The 13,130-nt window shown below is 32.7% G+C and overlaps 1 protein-coding gene across 8 annotated transcripts in view; it reads right to left on the bottom strand.

Moving 5' to 3' along the window:
* The window catches only part of RASAL2 (RAS protein activator like 2), a 562,368-nt gene that overhangs the window by 143,434 nt on the left and 405,804 nt on the right, over nt 1–13,130 (bottom strand). The gene's annotated exons all lie outside the window — the stretch shown is intronic.

Here is a 13,130-nt window from a genome sequence, read left to right as displayed (position 1 = left end):
CAAACAGAAAAGAAAACTGTTATTATTTTCTTAAAACTAGATTTCTGCTGAGTTGGAAGGAAAATCTGCACTAGTTCCAGTGGATCAAAATCAGATAGTTGTCTCCCCTATCCCCACCCATGCTACATACTATTGCATTATTTTCACCTGCTGTAAAATCAACATTCCTTTCACAGTCATAATATTTAATTACAGTCATTTCTTAATATGCTTCACTTTCTAAGATGGAGAAAAGAGACACACATTATTTTACTAGATAAAGGTCTGAAACTCCTTCATTCACTGTCTCCTCCTCTGAAAACAATAATTTTTAGCTTTAGATTAAAAGGCAAAAAAGTTATAAAAAACTATTCCGCATCTTAATTTATTCTGTTCATTTGTTTTGCCATTGGGTATGAACTGCAATGAGGTAATAATGAGTTATAATGATGAGAGATAACCAACATAGGATAGTACATTGAACAAAGAGAACATTTGGATGCTTTTCTTAGCAGCTCTACCAAATATCTGTGTGATTTTGTATTAACCATTTTACCTATCCTGCCTAGTATTCATCTTTAACAAACTGTATTACTCAGCACAATTAGAGAGCTACTATAGATGAAACAGGATTAATGAATTTATAAGCTTTGGTACAAAATTAGCTTTTTGGAAGAAAGGGGCTCTCTCAATCCAAAGTGTAGTATTAAAATACCATTTGCACAATATAGGCATTTTCCTCTCACATCTCTTGTAAGTTGGAAATCTAGATCGATGTGTTTTCTTTAAAAAAGTATGACAAAGAAATTGACAAATGGCTAATCATAAGAGTAAGGCAGTTTGGGTGTCATGAATAGAATATGAACAGAAGTCAGCCTCTACCTGAGAACAAATATTCTGCTTATGGCTTAGCAAATGTCCAAAAAAATTTTTAGATCTCTTGTAAGGAAAGAAAATAAGTATGTATTGGGGGAACCCTTAGGAGCTCTTTATTTTTAAAGCTGGGTGAGTTTTTAAAGTTGGGTGAGGCAGTGAAATAGATCTAAGATATAAAAAAATGAGAAATTAAAGAAGGCATACAATAAAAATGACCAAAGCAGTGACACAGCAAACTTCAAAAATGAAGATGGGTATTGGAAGGATTCAGTTTTGATTTTATAACTGGTAATACCACCCATGCTAAGAATAACAGCTGGAATGCTTTCCCATAATTATATTTGAAAAGGTGATGCTGACATTTCCTATAGCAAAGAAAGAACCTGACTCGTTCATTTGCCTCTCAGAATACAATCTTTTGGAAGATTAGAGAGCCTAATTAGCTTTAGTAACAGATTTTATACTTTTTCACGCTTTAAAGAAAACTGGTTTTATTTGTAACCATCTAAAGCTTTTTAGATGGGACAATAATCAAGTCCAAATATACCTATTGTGTCAAACTACAATCTCTGACTTTTCTAAGTATTTTGTTGCATGTAAACATTTTGCCACACTATTTGATCATATGTATCAAAAAGCTTTAAAATTTTACACACCCTTTGATCCAGTGATTCCACTTTTGGGGGTTTATCTTAGTGAAACAGCCAAATGCCCAAAGGGATATATATATATATATATATATAAGGATGATGAGGGCTGTACTTTAATAAAAGCCAAAATATTGAAACTTTTTACAAGTCTGACAGTCAGGATGGAGTAAATAAATTATGGTACATTCATACAGAAGACTATATTGACATTAAAGATGAAGATGCAGCTATATTAGTACAGAAAGGTATTCATAATTTTAAGACGAAGAAAAGCAAGTTAAGAAAACAGTGTTTCAAGTATGGTCCCATTTTTGTACAAATGTATTTATGTATAAAAAAGAAGTCTAGAAGAACATTCACCAAAATTTTAAAGATTAATTTTTTTGGAGATAGTAGATTATGTATTATTTTCTTGTTTCTGTATGTTTTGAAGTTTTTTTATAAAATGCATTGTTATAATTAATTTTTTCTTTAAAAATACAGTACTATTTTAAAAAAGAATCACAACAAAAGAATCAACAGTAGAATGGTACCTGGCAAAGGATAGATGGTTTAAAACAAATTTCTTGAATAAATAAAGAAAAGAATCTGCTATAAAGCAAGAGTGGTACCACAAAATATAAAATAATCAAGTTCTTTTAACTTTATTTTCCATAAACAACTGGATGAATTATTTTTTACTAACCCAACTGTACTTTAGATAATTCAAAAGCTCTACCTCACCAGTGTCATGGCTCTTTCTGACTTACATCAACGACTTATTGTTTCTTTTGGTACTTCAGCATATATTTTCTGGTGTTTAAATGTTTGCGTGTATGTGCCACATCTCCCCTACAGAGACTGTTAGCTCATCTTAAGACTAGCTAGCTACACAAGGGCAATGTACGTATTGTAGTTCTTTTGTACTTTACTAACACCAACACATCTTCCCCCTTCCAAGTTATTCCTACAACCATCCCAGGCCTACCGGAGTATTGGGTACTTAATTGTAGGAGTTTAGCAAATATTTAAAAAATTCTATTGAAGTCAAATTACTGCTTGTGAATTCACATTGCTAGATGAGCTAAAATTATCAATTTTATATATGTATATATATAAGAATTTATTCATCAATTCAACTAACACTCACAGTGTATCTATTCTTATGTGCCAGGCAGGAAAACTGAGTGAACAAAACAGAGAAACATATCTGCCTTTGTGAACTTACATTCTAGTTGGGAATGCAAACAAGAAACAATACTGTATGTCAGAAGGTAATATTCATTTTGGGGGTGAAGTGGGGTGAGAAAAAGTAGGACAGTATAAGGGAAATGAAGAGGTAAAGTAGTTTTTAAAAGGTAGTTGCATAGAGAAGGTGAGGTATGAGCCAATACTTAAGGAGGTGAGGGAGTCAACCTTGCAGATTCATCAGGGAAGAGCCTTGCAGGCAGAGGCAGTCAGTACAAAGATTCCAGGGCCAAGGACAGCCAACAGGATTGGTGGTAATGAGTGGGGACAAGCGGTGGAAGACGGAGTCTGAGAGGAATCGGGAAGGGTGTGCAGATCACTGTAAAGACCTCGGCTTTTACTGTGAAATCAAATCACCTGGGCAAAAATACTTCAGCAGGGCGGGCCACCGTGGCTCAGTGGCAGAATTCTCGCCTGCCGTGCCGGAGACCCGGGTTCAATTCTTGGTGAGTGCCCATGAAAAAAAAAAAAAAAAATCTCGCCAAAAGGTACAAATCACCTAGAAACTTTATAGAGATACATTTATTGGTACTTTCTTCATTATTTTCTTTCCAAGATTTTGAAAATGAATGCAAGTGAGAATAAATCCAGAATATTTTTAGGTTGAAAAGAGAGTAAGGGGAAATGTCCATCTTACTAACTGAGGATTAGGTTTCAAATTCTCTGAAAATATCTTAAATAAGAAAGGCATCTGTTAAATAATGTCATTATAGCCAAAGGCTATCTATAAGCATCAACTCCATTTACCTTTTGTTCAATCACATTTAACCAAAATTCATATATGCAGGTTTTTTCAGACAAGTTATACTTAATATAAGCAGCATAGCTAAAAATGTCATGAATTCTGATGTCTGCCACTTTTAAAATTAGTTACCATAGTTTTAAAAAAGGCAGGTAGAGCAAATGACTTAAAGAAAAAGATGGACTCTAAGAGTTATTTAAGCACCTCTTTTGTGAATAATTTATCTAGCAGGAAATACTTTTATGTAACTTTAACTAATATTGAGTGTTTTCTATGTATTAAGCACTGAATATCTGTCTTACTTAAACATGCAAGCTTCTGAAGTAGTAATGATTATTACTCCCTTTGATGAGTGTGGGGCAAAATTTTTAAAAAGAATAATTTTACCAATGTGAAAATAAATTCAGAAAATTCAGCAAGAAAACTGAACAAAATATAGAGAGATACTTATAAAGTTTTAAGTTGGAGGACAATGATGTCCTGCTCACAAAATATCCTGCTCACAGCAAAATTCTCATATATAAGGCCAGAGAACCATTACATGTCCACAGATATCGTTGCTTTGGCATATATAGTATGTCTGAATGCTTCACACTGATAGCAACCCAAGCCAATTCCTAGTAATTTTGGTAAATGAATTATAAAACATGGATGAATGTGAAGCACTGCCGATTGTAATTATTCAACCATCCCTTTAATATATATATATATATATATATATATATATATATATATTTTTTTTTTTTTTTTGCATGGGCAGGCACCGGGAATTGACCTGGGTATCTGGCATGGCAGGCGAGAACTCTGCCTGCTCAGCCACCCTGGCTCATCGCACTTAAATATTTTTGGTAGTACATTTAGGAAACAAGTGTTCTAATATTATTCTTAAGAGGGGAGCGCTTCAGTTCACTTCAATAAACTTTTTAAAAAATGAACAGCATTTCAATAAGGCACGCTAAAAAATTGAATATACACTAAACTGTGTTTGTGTAATCATTCAGGTCACTGAAAGTTCAGTGCTTCTGTGAATAGGTCCATTTCACAGTCATCCTGTTTCCCTTACATTGTGTAAATGATGACAGCATTAAATAGGATGAGATGTTGGTAGCTCAAGTTATTAATGAATGGGATAAACAAATAACTCTACCCTATGGGTTATAAATCAGGAGGATTCTTCTCCCATATGAGGGAAAGAAGTTAAAAAAACAGAATAGGAAGGAAGGAATAGCAATAGAAATGGGTTGGTATCTCTTTAGTAAAGAGGGTCTTTAATAACAAGTGACAAAAAGTGAAGGAAAAAAAGGCTTTTATGAAAATGGAGTTTCATATTTTTTGCTGAAAGACTCTTAAAGGTAATGGTAGTTTAAAGATGGAGGTAGAGAACAATGTTATAAAGGAAAAGTGACAAGAATAAAGAAAAGAAAATTACATACTGCATTTATATAGCTGCTAACACCATTGTACCTGGGTGTTCTGCAGACTTCATCCACCATTTTCAGTAGGACATTTTCTGCTATATCCCACTTTTACTGCTTTTAAAGCCTATATATGCTTACAGTCAGCACCATTCAGCTGCTCTGAAATACAAATCCCCAGAGCCACTTTAATTTCATCCAATTTGTATCACTTAGAAGGCAGTACTTCATTCAAATAAGCACTCCTTTCAAGTTTGCATGCCTCTGACATTTACTTCAATATATACGAATAGGTACAAAGTACAGAAATGTAGAGAATTTTCAAAAAAAGCAAAGCTGTTCTGTCTCCCTCACTTTCTCTCTGCTTCAACAAATTTATTCTTTGTTGTTATTTTATTTGTTTTTAAAACATTTCTTCTTGTTAACAGGAGAACAGATTTCTCCCTGGTCAAGGAATTCAAATATCCACAAGCACTGCATTTCTTCAACATGGGACTTCACATGATGATTATCAAATGAAATGGGACAGAATATTTTTAGGGAAAATAACACTTTCAACCGGAAGGGCTAAAAAATAGCTCAGGGATATTTATGTGGTATCTAAAGTTTTAGGTACAATGCATATCTCCAGTTTGTAGTGAGAACAGCTAGGGATCTTAATAATAAAGAAAAATAATAACTTCAACACCAATATTTCATTTATTATGCTTATTAAAGGCTAAGTATTTTATATGCATTATTTCTTTAATTCTTAAAACAATCCTTTGGAATAGGGATTATCACCCCCATTTTACAGATCAGGAGACAAGATGTTCAATTACTCTGCCTACATTTGCACAGCTGGTCAAAGGTAGAATGCAGTTTTGATCTGTGTTTAAAAGTTTGTACTTTTAATTATCACGCATGCTATATTGTTCTTCTTGTATTTTGTATAATGGGTTGTAATAGAGGAAAAAGCAAAATTATCATGGAGATTCCAGTTTTCTCACTTCTCCTCAATCTAATTCAACGAACTTCAACAATTTGCACATGAATCTTCACATTTTAAAAGAGAAGCAAATCATATCCTTTAAGGAATAATTTATTGCAAACAAAGCCCATAAAAGAAAGTTCTCGATTCTGGGGCAATGATGCTGATAAGAATAGTCCAGCCAGGAAAATCAGAATTCAGGCATGGGGTAAAGAGGGAGAAAGGTTATATGATTAATAGCAAAAGTGTAATAGTGAAAAAATTTGAACAAAACAGGATACAAGCTACAAAGAATATCTACTACTGATTCCTTAAATTAAAAAGTGACAAAAGCCCTCTGAAAAAATAACCTGTCCTTTAATGCTCTTGAAAGGGGCTACTGAAGATTACTAAGCTAGTCTTCAGTCCACTTAAGTGAGGAAATAACTATTTAGATCAATTCTGAGACAATCATAGATAAAAAGTATTAACTCAGGTTTGCAAAGAACAATCTCTAAATAACTAAGATAGACTTGTTCAGCATAAAATGACTGTTTTGAGACTTCTAACTTAGTTATTTATAAGGTTGTCTTAATCTTACAGCTTCATTCTGATGAGTTATATTGTCATCACCTAGGAAGATTGGTATCTCTTTTTAATCTACAGAGTCCATCTAAGACCTTTATCTAAACATTTTCTATAACAGAATATGTTCTCATTATTAATGTTTCATACCATTAATATTAATATATATGAATATATAATTGAGGATATAATCTTTGATTTATTCATACCATGATTTCAGTATTTAGTGAACATTAAAAAAAAAAAAAATTTGGTGCTTGATTATACCAGCACCAGCACTTTTATGACCAGCTTAGATTTGATTCCAAAACAGATATTACTAGAAGGTACTGAAAAGAGAAAGGACACTAATATCGAGAACTGTAATATAAAGACCAAAATGTAATCATTTGCCGAGGAACAAATATGCACATGACACTATATGAAAACAAAAATGTTTACAATTGAATCAAACTCTTATTAGTGAGGATAATAGAAAAGGGAGGAGCTTATAATGCTGATTTGTACTTCACTGGCCACCAAACAACGACAAGTTGCTCTTCAAAATGCCTGTTGGCTTTACTCAGTACTCTTTATTTCTACTACCACTTATCAACCTAGTCCAGGGCTTTTTATCTTCCTAGGTAGATTATGGCAGAAATGTCCTAATTGATTTCACTGACTCCTGTCTCCCTCTGCTCAAAGCTATCCTGCTCATCAGATTAACTGCCCTAAAATATTGCTTTCTTGATGCAATTACTTTCCTAGAAATCTTAAGATAGTTTGGCATTGAAAAAAATCACCTTTCCCTACATTACATATACACTCTTCTCATCTAACACTCACAATAAACTGTCTTAGATGATCTCTGATCTCAGACTGGACATATTCATTCCCCTGTGTCTGGCTTTGACAATGCTCTTCACCTTTATGTCAAATCTTAGGTGATCAATATCAATTTCAATTCATCTATTTCCATAAAACCAGGCCTAATATTCCTATTTCTTTCTTTGATTTTTAATTACTACATTTATATAGGTCCATATCACTTATTATACATTGTTCTCTAGTTTTGGGTACTAAAATATATTCCTGCCCAATACTAGCATTCTGCCACTGACATTTTGTACTGCACGATTTAAATAATGGTGAGCTTGTATAAATTTTCAAATAAAAGAATTTTTAACAAAATTCTCTCAACTGTGAGCATTTCTCCCACAATGTTTTCTTAAACCATTTGCACTCATTCTTGCTTGTTTGCAGTGAATACTAAAACAGAATAAAATATAAAAATTGGTGGCAATAAACTTTAACTAAACAACTAAAAAACAGTTAACTGTACTTAGTCTGGACACATCCCACCCCTCAGTACCACCCTGACAGCACATGTGCTCATAATAAAGACTGTTAGGTTGAGCTATATAAAATTCCCATTTTGTGTAGGTAAAAACAGTAAAATATCAACAATTTCATATGATTCAACTTAAAAACCTAATATAATTATTAATAATTTTTTCTAGTTATTTCTAATTCATATATGGAATTAAACTCTATCAACTATTCAAGGTAATGGATAATATTCCTTTATGTTTATTCACTTGAATCTTCAGTTATGCAATTGAAATTTTGATAAATAAGCTTCATGGGAAATTAGGTATAAAACAGTTTGAGGTTTTTCTTTCTATACATCATTCATTCTCTTTGAAAATTCATAAATTTCCAAATTCTGTGAAAGCATTTAAGCTTAAGTTTAAGTCTTCATATCTTCTGATTCATTTTTATTTTCTTCAGATACCTGTTTAGCTATATTTCCTTTAGTTTTTTATTTGCACATTCATATAAAGCAAAATTTTGAAAACAATTCTTTTGGTGAAATGCAATATGCCACTTGACCAAATAACCCGCTTCTGTTTTCTTTTCCCCCATAAGGAAATAAAAAACAAAGGATGTAAGACTTAAAAACTATTTGCTTTTTTATCAGTAATAAATTTAATACATTATACTTTCCTTTAAAATCTCCATTTTGTCTAACATCAAATATATTATCATAATGTTGTTTATGACTATCTCCTATTTTTTTATCACTGTAATTATGCCCATTTTTCCATTTCTAATTTTGTGTTTCTCTTTTGTCTTGATCAAATCTTAATAGTTTTATCTATTTTCATTAAACTTTTTAAAGAAACAACTCTTTGCTTTGTTAATTCTCTTAAGCTTATTTCTCTTTTCCATTCCACTATTATATACTGTTATCTTTATTAATTTCTTTCCCCTAAACTTTCTTTGGTTTTATTCTTTCTTTTTCTAACTTAAGTTGAATGTTAGTTCATTAATCTTTAGTCTCTCCATTTTTCAATATAAAAAAGTGACCACAAATTTTTCTTTGTTGTTTTAGCAATATCCCACAAGCTTTGATATACAATATTTTTAGGATTGCTCAGTTCTAACTATTTGTATTTTCCATTATGATTTGTTCTTCAACTAAAGTATCATTTATAAGTAACTTTTTAAAAGTTTCCAAAAGTAAAGATTTTTAAAATAAATTTTTTGTTAGTAATTTATTAGCTCAATTCTGATCAGAGAATGTGATCTGTATGATAGGAAGACTTTGAGATTTGTTGAGACAGTCAGTCTACTATCAGTTTTCATAAAGATACCATAAGTGCTTGAGAAGAATGTCTAATTGTTGGATTTAGGATTCTATAGCTGTCCATTAACTCAAGCTTATTAGTTGTACTTTTAAACTATTCTATATTCTTGCTAATTTTCTGCAGACATGATCATAGATATATCAATTTCTCAACATACTTCTGTCAATTTTTGCCTTATAAATGTTGGGCCTTTGTTATTGGTGCACATAAGCTTAGAACTGTTACAACTTCCTGGTGATTTGTACATTTTATCATTACATAATGATCTCCCTTTATACCTGGAAATGCTTTTTGACATAAAGTTCTCCTTTATCTCATTTTCATAGCTACACCAACTTTCTTTTAATTAGTATTTGCCTGATATATTGTTTCCCAAACCTTTTATATTCATCATTTTTTAAAAGTCCAGTCTAACCATATTTACTTTTAACATTTTCATGTATTCTGTTTTCTGATAAAATTGGATTTTATTTTTACCATCTTATTGTGTTTTCTATTTACTCTTTTTTCCCGATTTTCTCAGATTGGTCAAGTTTTTAAAATTCCATTTTCTCCTCTACTGTATTTGAAATCATGTACTCTATTGCTTTGTTTTTAGTAGCTGTCTTAATGTCAAACATGGGTAGTTAAGGACTAAAGCTAAAAACAATTTTTATCCTTCTCTTGAATAATTCAATTATCTTAAAATACTTCAACTCCAATTAATCTCTTCCTGCCTTATGTGTTATTGTTGCCCACTACACTTCAGTTCTACCTCATCAGGGCTGTGGTCATGAATTCTCAGGAGATTTTTAACCACCCTCCATCTTCCATTAGTCCAAATGAAGACAAATAAGACTTTTAATCTATTTTTGTTCCTGAGCAGATTTCTTTCTTATTTTCACTTTTATTGAGGTATAATTCATCAAGGGGCCCAGTCCCTTAGATCTGAAGTGAGGCTTTCAGTTCTAATTCCCCATTTTGTTTGAATCTGAGGCCCCTTTCCTATCTTGTGGCCATTAAAATTCAATCCTCTGGCATTCTGAGATTGGCAAAATGTCACCAGGACAAGTGACAATTTTTGCGGGTTTTTAGTTCTTTGGTGAGTGTTTTTTTTTTTTTTTTTTTAATCTTCCTGAGGATTTTTTTTCCTTCTTCAAAGAGGATACATTTAATTTAATACAGGATTTCTAGTTGTTTTGTATCATTTTTTGGAATATCTAATCTGCCACATTGCCAAATACGGGCATTTTAATTTATGATGTTAGGTATAATTTTAGGAAATAGACAATAGTTGTCAATACCAAATAATTAAATAAACACAATAGTCACCTAGAAACTCAAAAATGTTTAAGCTTTGTCAATATTATATTCTTTTAAAAATATAATTATTCTATCACTTTAATAATGTCACTTAATGAAGTGAAAATACTACTTAAATCCAGTCTAGAAAGTGTAGCAATGGTACAAAATAAACATCGAGTATTTTCCATCTTATTCTAGAATTTGGAAAACACAATCATAATCTACTGAATAATAACTGCAAATGCTACCAAAGTACCTGAAATGGAACTTGTATGTAAGGGAACAGAAAATAGTAGTAGAGTAAGAAGAAAAAAGGGGGAGGTGACAAAATAATTTGGACAATTATGAAAAGGGACTGAATTTCTAATTTTTCGGTATTTGGATAGCATTCAATGATTCAAAATAAAAGTATCATTAAGCATGTATTCAGTGCTATTCATGAAAATATCAAAGTATTCATAGAAGATGCCTACCCTGCAGAAGAAGGGGAACATTAGGTGGGTACAAAAATAGCATCATAAATGAGTACACAGATAATTAACTACAATGCAAGTTTGGGTGTGATAAATCCCTTAAGGTTAATATATGGCTGTTATCACCCCCATCTTCCCTACTTTCTATCGCTAAATTTTCACTGCTGAATCTCTATATGCATCTGTTTCCTATATGAATTTCTCCTTTCTCTGTCCAACAAGTTAATCCATTGTGTCCTCAATCCTGCTCTCAAGTCTAGACTCATGAAGGATTTTGTTTCTCTATTGTTTCTCTTGTAGGTTCAATATTTTGCTCTCTCCTCAACCTAAAAATGTTCACAAGTCTCTCCAGTTTTAAAAAGGACACCTTTTAATTTCTTGTAGTCATAGATTTTTCCACGCAAGAGGCTTACCCTGTGGTTTCCACTGTTTTATCAACCATTATGTTTTTCAATGTTATAAAATCTGATTCCCCTCAACCTCCGACTTTTATAGTTACCTTCACAGGTCATCAACAGTCTTCTGTCAAATCCAGTGGTCTTTTCTAACTTCTCTATAGCTTTTGTATTCACTGACACTATTGGCCACATGGCTGACCTTTTCTACCTTACTTCTGTGACACCATACCATCTTGGTTTTCCACCTAACTTTATGGTTCCCCCTCTGTATTTCCCCTTCCTCTCCATTCCTTCCACCATGCTTCCAACTTTTGGTGTTCTTCAAAGTTCACTTCCTGTCCTCTGTTTTTTTTTCTTCATGGTTTCTCAAAAGTAGATCACCCATAGATGTTGAGAGCTTCAACCATCTTCCTTCTCTAGATGAATGGCTCCCAAATTTTGCTCTCTAATTTGACTTTTATTTCCAGTCACCAGATATGTATTTCTGTTTGGCTGTCTACTAGTAACTTCAAACTCAATTTGTTTCAATAGAATTCACCATCTCCCCTCAAAAGTTATCTCCCTTTCCTAAGTTCTATTGTTCAGTTAAGAGCAGCACCCTCCTCCCAAGTTCAAAAATTCTTTGACTCATTTTGCTTCTGATTCCCCCAATCTGTCATCAATTCTGCTGATACATCCTTTGTAATATTACCATCCTTTCATTTCAGTTTACTTATCTGAGCTGGGCAAATATTCATCAGCACGTGGAGCATAGTAGGTAATTAAAAGACAAAGGATTAAACCTGCATTGCGGAGGCATTCAATATTTAATTTTAATAATATATAAGCAACTGTAATATAGAAGCAAAGTGTTAAAATAGAGGCACTTATTTCATCTCTGGACTATTGCAATAGTTTCATAACTGGCTTAACAGTTCCCAGTCTCTTCACCTATCTTCCCACCTTCAGGTGTTGTCTTTAAAAACTACATTGATCTCTGTAGATCCTAGCTTGCACTGATTGTACCTTTTTCTGTAGACCATCCATTTTTAACCCCTTGCAATGCTGACATTCATTTGTTTTCCCTCATGCAAAAATGTTTTATATTTGTACATTTAATCCCCATCCTTGTCCACATTAGGCTGTGAACTCATTGCCCTCCCCCATATATGGGACATGACTCCCATGGGGGGGGGTAAATTTCCCTGGCAATGTGGGACCTGACTCCCAGGGATGAGCTTGGACCTGCCATCATTGGAATGAAAAAGCTTTCTTGACCAAAAGGGGGAAGAGAGAAATGAGACAAAATAAAGTTTTAGTGGCTGAGAGATTTCAAACAGAATCAGAAGGTTATCCTTTTTTTGCTTCTTCCCTACTACTTTCAGGATAAAATTGTCATTCATTAGCCTGGCATGAAGGGCTCTGCATAGTGAGTCCCAAATATCCTTTGTGTATTATTTTTCATTACTTATTTACATGAATTCTCCATTCCTTTCAAATCAGTTTAGTCATTGGACCTAAACTTAATTTAGTATTTGTCCAGATACTCCTTTCATCAGAAAACCCTATCATTTCCAAAAAAATCTATTTTAACCTTTAAGATTCAAATCAAACCCTATCCCTGTAAAGCAATCTCAGCTTACCTAACCAAAAATGATTCCCCCCCCCCTTCAAATTCCCAAAGCAGTTTTTGCCTGGATAAATAATTTCACAACCAGGTACTACTTTATTATATTTTGTTCAAAATTATCTTGAAATGTCATATAATCTTCCTCATTTAATTTATTCATAGTTCAAACTCTATGCTTCTCATGCTGCTCATGAACTGCTTTATCTAATACTTCTTTGTATCCAACCACAATATCTAGAACAGTGTCTTAAACATAGTATTTGTTCATGTAATATGTTACTATAGAAAAGAGAAGTATTATTTCTGTTTGGAG

The sequence above is a fragment of the Tamandua tetradactyla genome, chromosome 4 (genome assembly GCF_023851605.1).
Source record: "Tamandua tetradactyla isolate mTamTet1 chromosome 4, mTamTet1.pri, whole genome shotgun sequence".
NCBI classification, from domain to species: Eukaryota; Metazoa; Chordata; class Mammalia; order Pilosa; family Myrmecophagidae; genus Tamandua; species Tamandua tetradactyla.
The sequence above is the reverse complement of the archived record's forward strand: the minus strand, read 5'-3'. Positions and strand labels throughout refer to the sequence as shown.